General features: G+C 35.2%; 1 protein-coding gene across 2 annotated transcripts in view; it reads left to right on the plus strand.

Annotated features, from left to right (window-relative positions):
- Positions 1 to 19,457, plus strand: part of LOC145291160 (dipeptidase 1-like) — a 227,126-nt gene that overhangs the window by 63,252 nt on the left and 144,417 nt on the right. The gene's annotated exons all lie outside the window — the stretch shown is intronic.

A 19,457-nucleotide genomic window follows, 5' to 3' on the forward strand; every position in this document is an offset into this window, starting at 1 on the left:
GGCTTACTCTTAATCTTAATAGTCACTGATAATCTATAATATAAACCTCATCTGTCTGTTTGAATGTATGTATGGATATTACTACCTAAACTTTCGACAGAGATGACAGATTTTCACGAGATTGGGATCGTTTTGAAGCGCGACCTTTCGGACGACAAATATCGAAAAATTGGCTAAAAACATTAATTTCCTCGCCTTCAACTGGACAGTTTTCTACAGGGAGGGGTAGTAAAAATCGTTCCTTCATTAATATTTAGCCAAACACGTACGCACAAGAAACGTTCTTTCTTGAATTAGTTTAAATATTAAAAAAAACGACCAAATTTCTCTCACGCGGTCATAGACCGGTCGTTATAGTAGCAGCGTCGTTATCTTAAGATCACTCTTCGAGACGAGCTATCAGATATTCTTTTCGATTTTTTTAATTTTAATTATTTAGTTGTGCTATTTTTTCGTTCGTTTTTTTTTTTCCATCATTTTCGCTGCTTGTTTTTATTTTTGTTTTTCCTATTTTTGACAGAAGTTTGCACATCGTTCGCATATTCTTTATTTTGCATCACGTTCGCTGTTTTTTTTTGGGGGGTCCGATTTTAAAAAAGTAATATTTAAACAGGGTTATTACGTTCCCTTATTCTTAATTCTCCATTTTGTTTTGATATACAGCCCCCCCACACACACACATACACCTCACCACCCCCGGGCAACGCCGGGTACCCCCGCTAGTCTATAATATAAATCTTACCTGTCTACTTAAATGTATGTATGTATGCCTAAAACTTTCGACAGAGGCGACGGATTTTCACGCGATCGATATCGGGTTGAAGCCCGATCCTTTGGGCGACAAATATCGAAAAATTGGTTAAAAACATTAATTCCTTTACCCTCAACTTGGCACTTTTCTACAGGGAGGGGTCTTTTTCACCCGATATTTTCGAAAGTCACCTCCTCTTTTTGACTAGCCTTAATTTAAACATTCGCGACTTCCGGTTTGGCGATGGACACAAAGACAAAGACGTCACGTTTTTTACGTTGTTTTTCTTCTTCGCCTACAATTTCTTGTTCTTTCTTTCTTTCTTTTTTTTTTTTTTTTGCTCAACACACACCTCGAAACACCCGGGTAACACCGGGCACCCAGGCTAGTAATAAAAAAGAAAAGAGTAACTATGTATGCAAATTTGTATATGTAAAGAATGAGGGCGCTTGGTATTAATAATAGTTAATAATAATAACGAAAAAGAAAAATCACGAATAGAACGTTATATGTATACGCAGAGAAAAAATGTGCTTTATCTTAATCCTTATAACAACTGATAATAATAAAAGGAAAGAATACAAAGTTATGCGTATGCGCAAAGCAAAGGCGGGCGTATTCTTAATCTTAGTAATAACTGATAATGATAAGTAATGAAATAATAATACCGTATACAAATTTAATTTTATAAGCAACGAAGAGGAGGCTTAATCTTACTAATAACTAATAATAAAAAGTAAAGGAAAAATTTTCTTTCGCTTTTAATATAGAGTACATTTGCCATATGTGGGCAGCAGCTGCTCGGAGCACCCTATCCTGCCTTGTCTGAGTGCTAAACCGGCTTCGAAACCTAGTAGGTGATGCCCTTTTCTCTTCCCTGCCACCTCTTTCCCACAGAAGAGACGTTGCTAGCCTACCATAGTAAGTGCTCATCTGCCTTCCACTCTACGGTCCCCCCTTGCCAAACTTTCACAAAAAAACACTCGTTTAGCTGAAACCTCTATCAATAATTTTCCCCGCTCTCTATATGTGCCTGAATCTAAATGTTTCCTAAAACTGCCCGCTTGTAGAACTCTATTCCGCTGGCCTGCTTTCCTGCTGACTACAATATAGTCGTCTTCAAGTTTAATGTAAACAAGTTCTTGTTAAGCCGTCACCTTAAACAATCAAATGATATAAAATTTCCACCACTATTACTACGCTGTTGTACCGATGATCACCGTACATTTATTAACCCTTATCCTCGAGTTGCTTTCGAGCCTTGATAAATGGTGGCTTTCTTATAAAAAAAATAGAGTAAAAATATATTTCCTTGTTCTTTATATTTGTGACAAAATAGTAATTAATTTATGAGCACGCAGATGCTTTATTCAATAGAGGAGGACAGAGTAGGTGGATTAGTTTATTTTTTTATGTAAAACTAATTTCATGTATTAATTCTCGCGCAAACTTTGCTCGCTTATTAATTACTTAATTAAGATTTTATTATATAATCAAATATATATATATATATATATATATATATATATATATATATATATATATATATATATATATATATAATCAAGAATCAAAACAAAATAATACGAAATGCGATTTTCTTCAAATTCAAACGTCATTTTGTGTCGGAATTTTTTTCACCGGCTGTTTCCGATGACGTACTTACAAATCACGTGAATGTTATTCGTTTAAAATACTTGTTCAACTTTAACCCCTCCTCGTGAATATGTCAATCATATCGCGTAACCCACCATTGAGGCTCGTATCTAAACCTCGGCACTCTGTGCGTGACAAGTGATGTGCAACTATGAAAGATGAAAGGGCATGACTGAACGACTCTCAAATATTTGTTTATTCTAAAATGGCGTCGAAAGCATTTGGCTCGCCAGAGTTTCTATCTTATCGTCAAAGATTTGCATTTTTGTGTGTGTGAAAGAGAGAGAGAGAGAGAGAGAGAGAGAGAGAAAGAGAAAGAGAGAGTGAAACCTATATGAAATATGTTCCTTATTAAATTTTAAAGATTTTCTATTCTAAAAAAAATTAATCTAAAGAGTTATTTTAAAGTTTTTGTTAAACAAAATTTCAGATTTTCTCATTATTCAGACCTGTATTACAAAGAGGGGGTTGCAAAAAATGAGTTGTGGTGTGAGGAGAAATACAAACTGAAACAGAGAGAATATTCAGACATGTAATGATACAAAGAGGGGGTTGCAAAAACTAGTTGTGGTGTGAGGAGAAATACAAACTGAAATAGAGAGAAGGAAACTTTGAAAATATAATCTTAAAAGATAAGGTACAAGTTAGAAAAGCATTTCATCCAAGGCATGAAAATTGTTAAACAAAATGTTTTTATTATAGGCTTTAAAAATAAAGGTACAAGATTCAATTTGAAATTTATTTATCTGCAAAATGCACTTTTATGAATTTTACAAAGTAAGGTATAAAAATTTAATTTAAATTGAATCAAAAAATTACCTTGGAATTATTTTATGTAATGTACATTTTGTTGCAATTTAAAAACATTATCTTTCATCTAGCAATTAATGATATAGATATACATTTTTCAATGATTTTTTTAAAGTGCAACATTACATAATTACATTACATAAAATTAATCCAAGGTAATTTTTTTATTCAATTTAAATTAAATTTTTATACCTTACTTTGTAAAATTTATAAAAGTGCACTTTGAAGATAAATAAATTTCAAATTGAATCTTGTACCTTTATTTTAAAGCCTATAGTAAAAACATTTTGTTTAACAATTTTCATGCCTTGGATTAAATGTTTTTCTAACTTGTAATACCTTTTAGTCTTCACACGGACTTTTAAAAATTTTACATGAATTTTTTTTAATGTAAAAATTAAAAAATATATTTTATTACAAAAGTTTTAAAATATTTAAATGTAAACGCTATACCGTTATGCAAACTTTAAAACATACTTTCAAAATAAAAAGTATTTTATGTAGAGTTTTAAAATTAATTTAAAATTAGTTTAAAATTGAACTTGAATTACGTAACTATTAATTTGAAGGGGTTCTTCCGGTTATACTTGGTAAGACTTCCGCCAAAAAAGGCGTGAGTCAAAATCAACAGTTTTATTTAACATCACAAAAATGACAATTATCCCTTCATTTAACACAGAAAGAGAGTAAGGTTAAGAGCAAGCTTCAAGTGTTTTTACTGAGGATTATTTTTAATGGAATGTCAAGGTCACAAATCACGAGGTCATTATTGTAATTTTCATTTGTGTCATTCTTTATCTTGCCAAACAGGTGTTAAATATCATCTGACAGCAATTCATAATTCTGAAGTAAAACGTAGGGTTATAATTATTTATCCTGGATGATTGGCAATGTCAGCTAGAAACCAATATTAACAATAGACAGTTTATTCGTTGGTGTAGCGATATCACAAAAGAGAGATTTCGCAATTCAAATTTGTGCAGAAAATCAACAAAAAATAACAACCTCGCGAGAGCTTTGTTCGCAGTGATTCATGACTATAGTCATGCGATTCTGTTGTTCAATATTATATTGCTTTTATTCATGAGATTTAAGATTTATATTATTATTCTCGTATTTTTTATTTTTATTTTTGCTTTGGTTTTCTGTTTCATTTATATTTATATTCACTTTATTTTTAATGTTAAGTGCATAGTTATCGCAAAGTAACGATTATATTATGTCTATCGTCTGCGATGATTTAGAGGAGCTCGTCTTTGACCCCCCCCCCTCTCTGGTCAAAACTCTAGCCTAAACAATCCGCTAGATATCTCCAAATAATTCACAGTTTATTGTTTCATAAATTCGACTTTGTTTTGTTTTGTTTTGGGGTTTTTTTTTTCGTTAAAAGAAAAATATATTTCACATCGGCGACCATGCCATCTCTCTTCTAACTGGCAGGGTTATCTGCTGTTTTCCTAAACCTGCCATTAAATAAAAAAAAGCTCTTATTTCTCTTTCGCTGGCCTCTTTTTGGGGAAATTTTAAACCATAGCTCTAATTTAGCTCTCCGTAACTCGTCCTTCCAGAGCAATCACCCTCCACCGTGGTCGGTTGTGTCGGAATTTGACTCATTTATTTAATTCTAGATCCATTTTTATCTTCGAGTGAATATTGAAGCAACTTGCTATCCTAATTCTTATTTCGTATCTTGTCTGATTAATTAGTCCAGTAATTAGTTTGCTGTCGAAATTGTTTTTATGATCCTTTAGTATGATGTATGTTGGGATTCAATTTTTATCATATTAATCTTTAATTTTAAGTCTATCTGCATTTTTATATATATATAGTAGCGTGTGTGTTTTTTGTAATATATTCTGTGATTAATTTATTAAACCTTTATTTATTAACTAGCAAAGATACCCGTGCTTCGCACGGAGCTTTGTTGCGCACTCGGGTACCAAAATCTGTGGGCACCTTTCCAGTAAGTTGATGTTGTAAGAGCAACGATTGCATAAGGTGATTAACATTTTAACTACCTCTTGTAGTGACTGAAATTCAATCAGGAACTTCACAAAACATTTTCATCAAAAAGGAAGGTTACTTGATGTTACATAGTAAATTTTTCATTGAAGTCATTTTCAACTCTTGCTTAAATTTTATCTTGCACATTCAATACTAAAAACTTACCACAATCAGATCATGTCAGTTTTTCCTCATATCCATTTCTCGAACTTTTCACTAAAGAGCCTCAGGGTAAACTACATTTCTTCTGCTTTGATTTGGAGCCAGAATGTAGAGTTTTTCTGAACTTCCTGTCCGGCTGATGGAGACGTAGAACATACCGTGACTGAAGCAGTCTGATGTCAAGTCTACGCCAATGGTGTTAAATGTCTGACCTTGACTTTTGTTTATGCTCATTGCAAAACACACCTTCACAGGAAATTGGAGTCTCCGGAATTTAAATGGAAGTACTGAGTCCGATGGAACTAAGGGGATCCTTGGCAGTAGAACGGTTTCGCCTTTGTAGGGACCACAGGAAATGGTGGCCTCAAGTACATTGGTGTGCAATCTGGTGATAACACATCTGGTTCCGTTTGTTATTTTTGGCGGTTCCAAGGATCGAAGAATCATGATTGGCGATCCAATTTTGAGATTTAAAATGTGTGGAGGCATTCCAGATATCTCCAAAGAGTTTAAAAACTCCACAGGGTAGTGAACAGCTTCATATTCATTAGTAGCTGAATCAACTGACTTGTATTGCTTTGTGTCTCCTGGAAATTCATCCATTATTGAATTGTTCAAATGATTCACATTGCTGTTTAATGGCGAAATAATAGCCCTCTCAGCAAGCCAATCCGGTGATTTTCCATTGTTTTGCAGGTCTGGGTACACTTTGTCTTTCAGTTGCTTCTGATTACCGACACATTTACCAAGCGCAGTTGGAATCTTAATTGTGTCAGGTGAAGAAGTGATAGGAAACTGACCATTACCGATTTGGAGAAGCAATTTTGAGAAGTCTGCTGCAGCTGTGTTATCAGAGATATAGGCTCTCATATTAGTAGTCAGTCTCTTCACTATAACGTGCCTCCAGAGATAGGATTGTTTCAAACTTGCATTGACAATGTTAGCCCTTGTGCCATTTTTAACCACTGGGAGGATTTGACGGAAATCACCGCAAAATAAGGTTGGAATGCCACCCATGGGATTCTTGTTTCCTGTGATGTCTTGCAGTGTTCGGTCAATTGCTTCATAAGCACTCTTGTGCGTCATTGGGGCTTCGTCTACAATGATTGCAGAGGTGTCTCTAATTACATTTGCCAAGGCTGAGTTACCAGTAATTTTGCAAACTGGCTGATCCATTCGATGAGTATCCAAGGGTACTTTAAAAGTGCTGTGAAGAGTGCGGCCACCTTGTAGTAGAGTAGCAGCAATGCCACTGAATGCTGTTGCAAGCACAATCTTTCTCATGGATCTAATCTTTGCAAGGATCAAATTGATTACAAAAGTCTTGCCCGTACCACCTGGAGCATCAAGAAACATCATGTTTTTGTTCATTTCACCTTGTGCTTCCAACATTGCCATGAATGAATTGTAAACTTCTCTTTGAGAATCGGTCAGTTTTTCTTGCATATTTTCTGCTTGTAGGGAAGTTCTTCAAGATTATAAGTAACTTCACGTTGATACTCTCTCGCGAGTCTTTCATCTCTCCCTTGCATTGGTGCAGGTAATCCATAGCTTGCCAATGGTTGACCGCACATAAGGAGAACTTTTTCTTCAATTAGACAAAGAGTTTTATTGTAGATGTCCTCATTAAAATCTGCTTCTGGATTGTTAACTTCTTGCCTGTATCTGTGAAGAATGTCTTCAGATATTACATCACGAAAAGCTATCCAGATCTCAAGAGGATTTCTTGGCTCACAGGCTGTTAAAATTATCACAAATAGGCTTCGCAAATTTGAAGGTGATTGAGTGGCACTTGCCTCTCCTACTGCTTGATGCAAGTGATGGTCATTTTCTAGAAGGCCTCGAGCAAGGCACGCTGCTCTGTATGTTTCAAACACCTGACCATTGTATGCTCGCAAATTTTGAAATGAAGTTGGACCAGCAACCTCATTGAGCAACAGGCGTAAGAAATAACACTCCCCTGCTTTTGGACTAATCGTGTAGATTCTCCCAATGCATGGTGCCTTCCACACATCATCATTTTCAGTACCTTCAACTTGTACCCCACGCATTCTTCTCATCCATTTCTTTGTCGATTTGTTCCAAGTGTAAAACTCAGGGACTTCTACGTATTTGAGACCCCTTGCAAAGTCATCCTCATGGCAGAGTTGAAAAAATGCTGTCAAAGTTGTGGCAGGCGGTGGACCTTGGGCTCGTTCCAGAGCAGTATCAGCTGAGAACATGACACGCTGCCCATTTTCAAGATGAACAGAAAGTTGTACAATTGGGGGGAAATGTTCATGGATGGGATGTTCCAATATCCTCCAGGCTGCCTCTGAACTGCCGACATACCTTGCATTCTGGAACTGCTGGATCTCATCCACAATGTGACTTTGTACTTGGCCTTGTTGGTTAGCTGCTCCATCAGTTCTTTGTAGTTCAAACACTGCTTGATCACATCCTTTATTCACGTATTTGAGGACATATTTGATGCTTTGGATCGAGCTGCAAATTTCTACGTTAATGTGAGCGTTGAACTGCTGAAGGAGGACCTTGTTGTACGGAACAATCCACTGGTTTGTTATTTCTTGATTAACATACCGACCATTTCTCTTCATCCTTATTGTACCAGTCTGGCCTCCATCTTCTGGTTTTCTTCGCCTGTACTTGGGGTAAGAGTCTTGGCCTTGCTTGGTACACTGAAGAAATTCTTTTGGGTATTTTTTGGAACATTTGTTGTCAATCATACATGGACAATTTGGATTAAATGGTCCACAAGGTCCATGCACCATATGTGCCATCACTTTAGCATGAAGATCAGGATCTTCCTCTTTGTCAGGGATCTCTGCAGATATGCAGAGATCCATTTTTTCTGGTAGAAGTTTGTCCTCTGGGGCCTGCCAGGTGAGGATGTGTGCATGCGGCAGTCCTCTTTTTTAATATTCAATACTGTACAGGAAAGCCCTCAACCTGCCAAATCCTCCCTTTTTAATAAATTCAAGTAACTTTTTTAGCTTCTGCCTGAAAACCCTGGCAACAATATCTGGACGATCCTGAGGGTCTTGCCCTTGAAGACAATTTTCTGTAATTTCTGTCCACTTTGGATTTGTTGTGAACATGATGAAGAGGTCGGCTCGGCCCATTCGCCGAACATATGCCATGGCATCACTTTGACGCTCAAACATGTATCGAGGGCCTCCTGTATAAGTTGCCGGAAGTACAACTCGTTGACCAAACTGTTCTGGATTCCCATCCTCCCTAAGAATTGAATCTCTCAAGTTGCTATAATTGTCAGCTCTCAGGGTCTGTTGCTCACGCCTCAGGAACTGTAAACGTTCTGTTTCAATCTTGCAGTACACATCCACCAGCCATTGTTGAAATAGCCTTCGGTACCAGAGAAAATAGTTTCCAGGCCGAGTCATTAAATGGTACGAATAAAATTGCTGTTGGGTAACTTTTCGCCCATTGGATGCCTTCATGTAGATGTTGTAAGATGGAGAACCATAGGGATACATTAACGGGTACATTAAAGTATCGTAGAGGGGATGTAGTTCGGAGATCCATTTTAATGTATCATTTCTAAAACGCAAGACAATATCCCGGTTAGCTGTTGGTTCATTCTCCATTAATATTCCAATCTCATACGTTGTTGTTGGAGCATTGAATCGCCGTGGATGCTCTTCTTGCGGCCTTCGGTCTTCCCTTATGACAACTTTATGTTCTACCAAGTGTTCTTCTTCAATCCTCTCCTTTGTTGTTTTCAGCTGACAAATAAAGCTGTTGTTCTCATGTAAAAATTCAGTCAGACTTTGGAGAATGTCTCTATTGAGTCTACTGTCACGTCCCCGATTATGTAGTTCCTCTTCCAGACTATCCAAGAAGTAGACTTGAATAAACTTTGCTGTTTCATCTTCAGGTGGTAAAAGACTCCCAATCTGGTGGCAAACCTGGCCTCGAATTCTAAAAGAAGGATTCCACCCATGTACTGCCGCAATTTTGTGACCAAATGATGTCATTGCAAAACAATTGTTATAACTGCGTAGATTTTGCAGAAAATCTTTAGAGATGGGACCATTGCCGGAGAGCAAATCTTGAAGCAACTGAGGCAGTGGTGGAAAGCTATCAAGCACAACTTTGCCAGAAGAACAACAACAACCAGGGGTTTCTCCTTTAAATTTTACAGCTGAGCAATGTTGACATACTTTGTCCATTTTTCCTATATCAGCTGTAGTGAGAGAGTCATTTTTGTTGTAGTGCCATCCTTTTCTATTGCAGTGTTCTATTTCATGGTGTCTCAAAGCAGTCATTCGTTGTCTAGCTGCCTCGTTTTCTGTCAATTGCTGGGGCAAAGTCATACTCTCTCTCCATGCAGCCTCTCGTTGTTGCCCTTGGTATAGGCGAAAGCTTCGTTGGGTTTCCGATTCATTCTGATGTCGTTGAGCCACTCTCAACTCACCTTGTGTACGTCTACTTACCTCATATAATTCATTCGATCGTAATATTGCTTCTCTTTCCAGTGCATATCTTTGCCTTTCTTGAATTTCATCTTGTGATGAATTTAACCGCCTTACAGCATGTCTAGTTCTGTCAGCTTCACGTTGGGTTTCTCTTTCCAAATCTGACAGTCTTGCTCTCCTTTCTCTTTGACGTATCCTGTTAAGTTCTAGACGTCTTTCTCTATCTGAATTGTTTTCATTGGAGCGAATTGCAGCAACTCTTAGTCTATTAGCTTCCAATCTTTCCATTCTTTCTTCCTCACTTTCGTTTCTACTTCGTTTGGGTGGCATAATTTCGGTTTTAAACGGAATTGTTTAACGATATTAATGATTGTAAATTAATTAAGCGTAAAGGAAATGTATACTAACTGAAATGGACGAACTATAAATAATATTTCTGAATAGTACAATTATAAACAATTATATTGTACCTATTTACTATGCCTCCCCACGGGACAGAGTTAGACACCAGGGTCGTTTTTTAACGTGGAGAAAAGGTACAAAAATAAAAATTGTCTCAGTCGTGAAGGATTTCTCCTCCACCGAAAGAGAACAAGAAAATGAAGTGCAGCATCTGAAGAACAGATACTACACTTTGATCTTGACCAAAAGGAATGAATAAAAGCGACCTACGTGTGACTCATTACTTCCGGGTGTAAACGCCACAGTCTAAAAGTAATAATTAAAAAAAAAAGTAAATGTAAAATAAATGTAATACCAACTTAGGTTAACTAAGTAAACAGTACAATTAAAACAGTTCTATTAAAACAAATAATTACTAAGATCTAGGTAATTGTTAGTCTCATTGTTATGGTTTTAAAGAAAAAAATGTGTAAAAAAAAGTTCTGCTTTTGTGAGTACGTGTATTTCTTTTAAATTACATAACCTTTTTATTTTATTATTTATATCTCTTTTAAATTTATATATAAAAGTAATCCGGTTTAAAGAAAGCACTAAGTTTAAATAAGACTGGAAATAACTAATTCAATATATAAATAGAAAAATGAAATAAATATAAGCTTTAAGTCTTAAGATAGTAATAATCAAAATGTAATAAATTATTTGTAGTTCAAATCTATGATAAACAGGCTTTCGAAATAGGCTCGACCAGAAAGATTAAATTGGAACGAAATTATAATCTCCGTGCCATTTTTAAAACAACCCCACAAAAGTAACGATATCCTGCAGTTGGTTGACAATGGTTGTAAGAAAAATGTAAAAGAAAATGCGCTTATCTGTTTATTTTGACCTGTTTTATTTAATTAAAAAAAAATTGGCTATAACTGGAAGAGAGCGTTATGTTTTGGGGGTTGTTTAAAAAATAGAATGGAAATAAAGTTAGTCCCGTTTTAATTGTGTTTAATTGCGGCAAGCGCTAACAAAATCGAAAAATCACTGTTTACATTCGAAATGTTAACTTTTATAGGTTTACAGGTTTGCTGACAAGGCTGGGGGTGTTTAATACAATTATTTTACTAAATTGATTTTTTTCATTTAAAAATAAAATTATTTATTTTTTAATAAAGTTTTATTTTAAAATATTTGTTTTTGTTTATTTATATAAAATTACGATAGTTGAATTGTATTCTTTCAATTATATTGGCAAGTAAAATATAAAAGATTAAAACGGAACGAAATTGAAATTTCCATTACATTTTCAATACAATCCCAAACCATAAAGCTTTGCTCGCCAATGAATTGTTTTGATAATATACGTAAAGTGAAATAAATCGAATATAAAATTAAATGAAAATATATTAAATAATTAAATGTTAAATAGATTTTGTAAATAGTACAGTTGAAATGATTAGAATATTTCCAATATGTAATAAGGTCGAGGTAATTAGTTAAAGAGATTTAATATAATGTGATATGCAAATGAGCATAAGTCATTCGATATGGGGGTGGTTTGTAGACTAGTATATAAAGAAATTAGGCATAGATTCTTATGTCTCCTATAACAGAAACATCCTAAAATGGGTTCTAATGTTTCTCTACCAGGAGAGATCTACCCTCTTACCTCCTTTATATTTCGTTGATGATGGAGAGCTGTACACACAGACAGAAACACACGAACCCTATTACTTTATAAAAATATAGATTTTAGAGTTGCATTTGCTTTTAAAAAAAAAATTAATAAGAGGTGTATATGTTTTGACAACATTATGTAGTTATTTTGAAAATTATTATGTTGATACTGGCTTATAAAACTCTAAATTTCTAATCATAATTAATAGATTACTTTCAATGCTAACCACAGGATCCATCATCGTGTATTTTTAGGTTGTGAGATTTAGGTGATTTTTTCGTTAAGAATAAAAATGGATTCACCAATGCATTAGTTACCGACGTATTAGTTAACCTTTTATTGCACATCTATTTCTGCATGCTGTTAGGTATTTTTAAATGATGTTTCTATGTTTAAAGTTCTCAAATTAATATTTCTAGTAGTGAAATTAATCCTTGTTATAGTGCTCAGTTACTTACTATTTCGTATATATCTGAGTAACATGAGCACATTAATTTTATTTGTGTGCAAGAAATCTATACTAATTCATGAATGTTGTCTGTGTAGCTTAATTGCCATACATATACATTCATAGCTTACTACCTAACTTTACTCAACTATTGAGCATTGTTGAAGTAATATACTGAAAATCAATACATAAAACGTTATATATCTTTATAACATTTTACGTAGCTATATGAAATAAAAATTTATAGTTAGCTAGATAGATAGATCGATAAGAAGTCCATTCTAGATTGCTGCAACTCACTGTTTGTTATCCCCCTCCCCTCTCTCTCTCTCTCTCTCTCTCTCTCTCTGTATATATATATATATATATATATATATATATATATAATTATCCACATACAGTACTGTGTTTCCTTGTATCACAACTCATCAGTACGGCTAGACACACACCTTTTCCCAACTGTGGATCGAACCTACAACCGTCGTGTTGATAGTCGGCAGCTCTAACCATCGGACTTCGAATCAGTGCGCGTAAATATTTCTCCTCAAATGTCTATTAAATTAACATTTTCCCGTCGCACAGTGCTCAAACTATCAGTTTGTTTACAAACAAATAGTTATAACAATGGTTATGGAAAATGGCTTCATTCCAAACATTTATTGAGAAATTTACATTTTTATAAGATGAGGTATTTTACACTTCATCAGAATTATAAGACCGGTGTTATAAATTCTATGAAATTGTACGAAAAGTGTATGAAATATTTAACAACCAAATTTAATAATGAGTTCTACCTTCACTGGTTTTAATGACTTCAAAAATTCTTTGAAGGCATGCTAGAAATAAGCGTGTCCATTAAGATGCGGGAGATGTTGCTCCAGCTTCTAAAGATGACTTCACGAAGTTCATTTTTTGTTGAATATTGTTTGCCATTTCGATAAACATCTCTTGTCATCCATCCCTAACCATTTTCAATTGAGTTCAAGTACGGTGAGCATGCAGGATGTCCAGAGAGATTAACCCAATTTGCTTGCAGAAAGGTCAAGGGCCGTCGTGCAGCATGGACTGCAGCATTATCCTTTTGGGATAACCATACATCCCCACACAGACGATGTCCCTCCATCATTCACGATGTTTTTGTAACATGCGAACATAACCATCCGCTGTCTTGCAGGACCTTGCACAACCTGGAGCTTCATCGTCCCTCTGTAAGATAAGGTACATTATCCCATTAGTGATCCTCCTATCCTATGACGTATGGATAACATTTCAGGAGACATGTTTTCGTTATACCAATATCATTGGAAGCCATTGTGGGAAATTTATTCGCTACGTCCCGCGAAGGTTATCCCACGAGGTGTACGTCAATCAAGCTTTAAAGAAAAGACAAAGGAAATAGCCTGCAATATTAACAGGACTTAAATGAATAACAAAGAGATACTTTAAGAGCATGAAAGCATTAACATTTATTAGGGACAAAAGATCACAGAGGGTTGGGAGAAAGGAAAACAGCAAAGCTGCAAAGTTCTATTATCAAAATATACTCAAATACAAATGTTCACCTGTTCGACTCTAAAGTAGCTGCGTAGAATTGTCCTTCAGGCAAGCGCAAAGCTTAATTTAACAAAGGTTTTGAAAGATATAGAAACTTACTGCGTGGTTATCGTTCAATAATCATCCTTTTTTTCTTTTAATGTGTATCTTATACATATATTCTCTTCGCCCTTTCCGAAGACGCGTAATCCTTTAACTCTTTCAAAGTTCATCTTCGACGAAGGAATTAATCCGAGTACAAGCACTAATTAGATACAATCCTTAGTCTGCAAAAACTTATTCTGTAGGCATGTCCTTTATAGGGTCACGTCGACCATAATTGAGCTTTCATCCCGACTACTTCGTAGATGATATTTTAATTGCCGCACGTGTGTCGCTTTCCACGATCCGATTCTAACTTGAAAAAAGATCGATTTTCTCTTTCTCTTCGCATTACCAAGGAACCTCAGCTTGGTCTCCTTTTCGGAGTTTCTTCCTTGAATACTCCAGCATACCTTCATTATTCGTTCATCTGAATAATGAAATTCATTTCCTTTTTAAAGACTGGTATTGTCTGAGTTCCTCGAGACATTCGTAACGACATGTTACGTGCATCAATTCTCATCTGAAACTGGTTATTCGCTCTTCAATTTCTTGTCAAAAAAGGCGGTAAAACCCCTTAGCTAATCAAACGTACTGACGGCTGGCGTGATCTTACGTCATTAGCAGCAGCTCAATGCAACACGAAAAAAAAAACAAGAAAGGGAAGGAAAGAAGGAAAGAGATAAAGAAGGAAAGAAATTAAATTTCTGACACCATCAGGACCATTTAGATTTATTTCTTATCAGAAAATAGGACTTTCTTACACTTCTCAATGTTCCATATTTGGTATTCACGACCAAACCTTAAGTGGTCAATCTTGTGACGTGGAAGCAGGCGAGGAATTTGTTCACACTTTTTATTTACCATGCCTTTTTGCCGTAAGCGTCGTCTAATGTTTAATGGGCAGTAATCAGCATCTGTGACTGCCTTAATTGACTAGAAGAAAGTTCCCGGTCTTTCACAACTCGTCTTATTCTTCTATTCAATGCAGGGAAAATTTATTGGGGGGGGGCTTACCAGCGGATTTTGCTTTTTTATAATTCCCACTGTTCTTTAGAAAGTTGCAAATCACAGTTTTACTGCGATTTTCCTTAGTTGCGATCGCTTGCTATGATAAACTTTGCTTATGGAAATCTAGAATTTGAGTACTCTCAACTTCGGTAAGTTTGCTTGCTTTGGGCATGGTGACACTTTTACACAGTGATTGCTAATCAGTAACTCAACTAAAAAAATGTTTAATTATACGCCTGGTCTTATAATTTTGATAAAGTGTAAAATGCCTCAATTTGTAAAAATAGCAAGATTTCTTATTTAAATGGTTTTTGTCATAACCTTGTATGTTGTCGTATTGGTAACCTTAAATGGGTGAAGTTTAAAAGGTATCTTTTTGAAGATTTTCAAGTAGTCTTAAATTTTTTTATCAGGAGTATATATATATATATATATATATATATATATATATATATATATATATATATATATATATAGTCTTTGAAGTTTTTAACATTTGAAACTATACAAAAAATTACTTTTTATCATTCGTTAAAAAACCATCCAGTCAGTAAGTCATTTAATCACCTGCATCAACTCTCTCGAATTTACTATAATACCAATTTTTTTTCCAAGGGATCATCAGTTGTTTACCATGAAACACTGTTTCGGAGATTTATATATATATATATATATATATATATATATATATATATATATATATATATATATATATATATATACGGAAATTCTTAATTAAATTATGTAGAATTACACCAAAATTTATTGTTTGACAAAGAAGTACAAATAATTTTTTAAAGTTTTTCCTTAATCCATTGATTTTCATCGGAGGAAATGTTATAAGCAAAATAGGCATGGGTAATAAAATAGTTTGCTTATTAGCACATAAATTGAAAATTAAACTTGAAGTGATCGTGTAAAAAATGGTTGAATGAAAGATAAAAGAACAGTGGAAAATCCAAAGCAATAAATACTGGTGTATTCTAGAATCAATAGCGTTTTTTTTTTTTAATTTTAATTAATTGATACTAATATTTATTTGGACATTGGGTTTACAGTATTATACAATCTTTAATCCTACAGCATTTAGTACTTTATTTAATTTATATAATAAAAAGTAAATAAAAATACTGTATTTAATAGCGAAAAAATCGTGCATAAAAATTGATAAGGTGACGAGTTCGATCCTTATCAACAAGTTTAGCCATACTGATGACAAGTGTACTTAGAAACATGTATGTCTATGGATAACTTACTTTTATGCACATAAACATTTTTAAATAAATATTTCAATATTTAAAATAATATATTAATAATTACAAATAATACATCCGAAATGGAGGACGACTAGAATGCATACAAAGGGCAGATAACTTCTCTCTTAAAAAACGATCAGTGAGCGAAAAGAAAAAACACTACATAATCGCTAATAAAAAATAAATAAATCAACGATCTTGCATTTAATAGTGATAAAATTGATAATTGGTAAAACAGCAGGCTACTTATCGAGCGGTGACGAGTTCGATCCTTATCAACAAGTTTAGCCATACTGGTGATAAGTGATACTTAGAAACATGCATGTCTATGCATAACTTACTTTCATGCACATAATATATATATGTGTGTGTGTGTGTGTGTGTGTGTGTGTGTACGTGCGTGCGCATGTGCGTGCATACATGAGGCCTGTTTAGTTGTGATAAAGATACTAATTAAGTTGCTATGTATACACTGTTCAACATTATTAATAGGGTCAGCCCAAAAACATAACATCCACGTAACTGTCAATTTCGTGACGAATGATTATCAGGCGTCATTGGCGGTGTTAACGGAGTGCTGATTGCTGCTATCATAGTCCTAACTAAAGTCATATCCAATGCCTTTTCTCAGAATTGTAAGCAAACACACGGACAAATAAAATCGCACGTTTACAAAAGATATCGTTGGCTAAACCCAGCATTATTGTTGTAGTGGATTGCAATTGTCAATTGGGTTGGGTGTTACGCGTCAATAACTTTACCCACGCTATATCGAGTTTTGTCAATATCGATTCGAATCCAGCTCATTGGCAAGCTTTCAAAACAGCCGTTTGTAATTACTGTAGTGTCACGCATCGCATCGGTAGAGAATGATACATGTATTATCCAGGATGCGTTGGGCCTCGGGAAGATAAGTTATTAACTCGATGGCAATTCGACTAACTTTGCAACAGCAATGGAAGGGATACAACTTGGAGATTATGGGATATAGAATGGATTACATGGACAGAATAGGGAGATTTATAGAAATTATTCCAATATTTTTAAAGAAAGAAAACATAGAAATAAGTGTTCATCAATATGCTCATCGCCAAGAGAAAAAAAATCACGTGTTTTGTAAATACGAACAAATCATCCTGGTTTGTATAAGGTGAAACAATAAAATTACCGCCCAGAAGAAAACACAACAAATTTATTTTTAAACTTTTATTAAAAAAATTAATTCAGGTAACTTGATTATATAGTAGAGTTGACATATATTCAATGTAGCCACCTTCGGCCTCAATCACCACCTCAATACGGAGCCAGATAGGGGTCCAGAACTGGGAGTATGCTTTTTCTACATACTCGGCGGATGGCTAGGATTAGGCTGACGAATGCTCTGTATATCAAGTTTCAAGTCTGTAGACCAAAAATTGACAAAAGAGTTTAGTAGAGACCATTCCGCACACATATACAAACGCACGCATAGACAAGTTCATTTTGATACACACAAACTTATATATATATATATATATATATATATATATATATATATATATATATATATATATATATATATATACTAGCATTTCAGCCCGATGTTGCCCGAGTGCTTGGAGGTGTATGTTGAGCAAAAAAGAAAAAAAGTGATAGTAGGAAGGCAGGCTCGAACCTGTACCGCGAAGGAGGAAAAGAACAGGGGAAAACGTGACGTCTTTGCTGTTACGACCACCGCCAAACCGGAAGTGGCGGAGGTTTAAATTAAGGCTAGACAATCGAAAAGAGGGGATGACTTTCGAAAATATCGGTTAAAAAAGCGACCCTCCCTGTAAAAAAGTGCCCAGTTGAGGGCGAAGAAATTAATGTTTTTAGCCAATTTTTCGATATTTGTCGTCTGAAGGGTTGAGCTTTAAAACGATAATGATCTTCTGAAAACGCAAACATACATACATACATTTATATATTGGTAGCTCAAAATTTCGACCCAAACCGATTTAAAGCTTGCCCTATCTCTGAATACCCTTTATGTAAAATTTCAAATGCTTAGACCAGAAATTGCCTGTTGTACTTGTGTTGCATTAATGTCCTAAAGTCCCACTTTTCGCCAAAACATTTGAGTCCATAATTAACTAAGCTCTAGTCCATCACCTTAAACTTCTGACCGACCAACAATATGGATTTAGGCAAGCCCGTTCCACAGCAGAATCCTAATTGTAATCTTTGAACGTACATACCATTTACTTTACAAAGCAGGGGGGTAGAGCAGTAGCCTTCGATGTATCTAAGGCTTTTGAAAGGGTATGGCATGAAGGTCTTCTCAGGAAAATCAGATCATACGGTATCACTGGACGAATACTAATTAAATCCTTCTTAGATAAGAGAAAAATCCAGATTGTCCTCGACGGTCGTACATCTAAACAATATGATATAAATGCGGGAGTGCCTCAGGGTCTACTGGGACCTTTATTATTCCTAATATTCATAAATGATCTCCCTGACAAAATTGCCGGTGAGATGGGTATATATGCTGATGACACCACACTCTATAACAAACACGACAGGAAAACAAATGAACACATATCTAAGGAAATAGCAGAAACACTAGAGAATGACCTCCAATCTGTAGTGGAATGGGGACAAAAATGGTTGGTCACATTCAATGCTGCCAAGACTAAACTTGTTTCCTTCAATAATTACAAGAAACCTTCTCTACCATCAATACAAATAGCCAAAGACTCTTTATCTGAAAGTACTTCTTCTAAACTCCTTGGCCTAACGTTCACAGGAAACATGAGTTGGAACAATTATATTGAGAGCATTACCAGAACCTCTACGAAAAAGGTAGGTTCTCTCTACCGTGCTAGAAAGCTAATAACGCCCGAAAGTATCCTGTACCTCTATAAGGCCATCATTCGCCTATGTATGGAGCATTGTTGTCATATTTGGGCTGGTACATCTGCTACTAGTCTCTCACTCCGACAAGGTTCAAAAGATAGCCGCCAATCTGATAGGTCCTGGATTGTCATCTACAAGTACTTTAACGATGAATGCTCCGACAAACTGCAAGCACTTGTACCACCGCTACGTAAATATCCCAATAAACCCGACAAGGAGCTAAATCCCATCCCTTCACAGTAGAGATCCCTAGATGTAAGATAGCCTTCTACTTCAGTAGTTTCTTCCCCAGAACCGCTAGACTTTGGAATTCCCTTCCGGGTCCCTGCTTCCCCAACTGTAC

The sequence above is a fragment of the Euprymna scolopes genome, chromosome 12 (assembly GCF_053919585.1).
Source record: "Euprymna scolopes isolate OS-2025 chromosome 12, ASM5391958v1, whole genome shotgun sequence".
In the NCBI taxonomy this organism is placed as follows: domain Eukaryota; kingdom Metazoa; phylum Mollusca; class Cephalopoda; order Sepiida; family Sepiolidae; genus Euprymna; species Euprymna scolopes.